We start from the raw sequence: 2,493 nt of genomic DNA, 5'->3' as shown, positions 1-2,493 counted from the left end.
TCGGGCCCTGGCAGGGAAATAGGGGCGCAGTCACCGGCCCCCGGCCCCCCGGGAGAGTCGCCAGCTCAGCTCCCTCCCCGGAGCCGCGGGAGCCGAGCGCGCGTACGCCCTCCGCGCAAGCCGGACATCGCCCCCCACCCGCATTCCCAAGGGCACGGGGCAAAGGCTGGCAAGGGGCGGAGGAGGGGGCAGCATCGACGCCTGCCGAGGCCGCCGCAGCCGGCGCCAAGAGGGGCTGTGGTCCCGGGTGCGCTAGAGTCACCCCCCTCCCCAGACTGTGCAGTGGGGCAGGAGATGGGAAAAGAGCATCCTGCCGCCCTAGCCTGGGTCTGGGCGCTCACCTGTCTGCAGTCCCCGAAGGCCGGCAGCTCGGCTGCGAGGTGAGCCGCCCCCGACCAGAGCAGACCGACACGACCTAGAGCCAAGCGGGCGCCCAAGGCACCCGCAGCCTCCGCCGCCCTAGCGCCCGGCCCAGGCCCCGCCCCTCCATCCGCCGGCCCCACCCCCAGGGCGGGGCATGGCTTCTCCCGGCCCCGCCCCCGCCCCGGGCGCTCCCGGCCGGCACGTGACGAAGGCGCCGCGTTGAGGCCGCGCGCCATCTTGGCTGGGCCTCGAGTGCCACCGGGGTGCCGCGCGGGCTCTGCTCCAGGAGTCTCGGGGCCCCCTCTGTCCCTAGGCCTGCCAGTGGCGCGTCCGTTTCACACGTGCTCTTTCCCGCCCGCGTTCCTGGGGCCTGCCCTTGAGTGAGTCGCATGGCTAGGCTGAGGCAGCTGGCAGTGCCATCGCCGTCACCACAGAGAGGCCTTCGCCTGCTACGTGCGCACACTGCGAAAACAGTCTCTGTGCCAGGATCCCTGACTGGCAAATTCTAGAGAAGCCTCTCCGGTCTCCCGCAGCGCTCGCCGGTCCCGTGGCCGCTCCTGCCTCTCCCTCTGGCGCCTGCACATGCGCACACGCGCGATGGGCTGGCCGCCTCACGCCTGCCCCCGCGTTGTCGCCTTGGTTTCCTCGGGTCTGACCAGTGCTGACCGACTCGGAGGGCTGAGGACCAGAGATTACTTCGTCGTGGAGGGTTCTGGTCTGCAGCTCAGAAAGCGCTGTTCTGCGGGTGTCCAGGGGTCTCACCTGGAGGGCGGTTCACACCCCCCACTAATGCGGAGGCCTGAAGCCAGGGTGGCCATCGATACAGCCTCCGAGTGAAATGCGAAGCAGACCAAGAAAGTTACTTCAGGAGGGACAGGCGTGTCAGGGGAAGCCGGCGGCAGTATTTGATCTGTCCTCCCACCACGGAGTTTGACACAACACAGCCAGAACACGACCATTAGGCCACATCCACCCCAGCTCCGCCACAGCGGCCCTGCCGTGGCAGACGCCCAGGGCAGCTGTGGGCTGCGCAGGGAGCGGCTCTGCGCTCTCCTGCCCGGAGGGCTGACTCCCCACGGCAGACACCGCGAAGTGCTTGTTTGCTGTCCTTAGCTGTTCTGCTTGCTTTTATCACTTTTTAATAAGGTGTATTTATTCGAAAGGCAGAATGAGAGGGGGAGAGCTTCCATCCACTGGTTCACTCCCCGAAGTGGCTGCAACAGCCAAAACTGGGCCATCCGGAGCCAGGAGCCAGGAGCCAGGAGCTTCCTCTGGGTCTCCCACGTGGGTGCAGGGCCCACGGACTTGGGCCATCTTCTGCTGCCTTCCCAGGCCACAGCAGAGAGCTGGATCGGAAGCCAGGACTTGACATGAACCAAACTAGCACTACATTATGGGATGCCTGCATTGCAGGCAGTGGCTTAACCTGCTGCTTTTTTTATCTTTTAAATGCTCAAATTCTAATCTTTCCTGACCCAGCCTGGCTTCCTGTGTGGGGGTGAGGTTGGCTGTTAGCAGCAGCATTAAACAGATGCTTCCTAGGAATGCTCTTTAAATAGCAGGGTAGGGCCGGTGGTAGAGGACAGGCTAATTTGGTGGTTCGCTCACAACAACTGCCCCCGCAAGGTTTTCACGTTTCAAGCAGACTTAGAGCCCGCCTCCTGGCAATGTCCAGCTCGCTGTTAGCTGGAGAAGGGGATGGCGTGCAGCTCTTAGCAAAACAAAAAAAACAGCAGCCACAGCGAGTCCCGAGCGACAGGACCTTCTGCAGGACGAAAGGCCGCGCGCCCGTAGCATCCAGGCGGCGCAGGGCAGGGCAGAGGGAAGTCACTAAGTGCTTGTGGTCGGCAGCCTTGGCTCACTTCACAGTGCGTCTTTCTAATGACCTTCAGGACGACAAATGGCTTTCAAGCCTAACGACTCAATGAAAACGCCTATTCCTCCTGAAATAACTTTCTTGGTCTGTTTCACATTTTACTTTAAAACATACTTTAAGATTCTTTCATTTTTAGTTATATTAGGGATAAGCTATACCACAAATTTATGTTCATCCTTTTACTTTTTTACTTGTGTACACTCTGCCTACTCCCTTTTACACCATCTAGCACCCAAAAAAAAAAGAGTGTGACC

The sequence above is a fragment of the Lepus europaeus genome, chromosome 14 (assembly GCF_033115175.1).
Source record: "Lepus europaeus isolate LE1 chromosome 14, mLepTim1.pri, whole genome shotgun sequence".
NCBI classification, from domain to species: domain Eukaryota; kingdom Metazoa; phylum Chordata; class Mammalia; order Lagomorpha; family Leporidae; genus Lepus; species Lepus europaeus.
Note: the sequence above shows the minus strand (reverse complement) of the source record.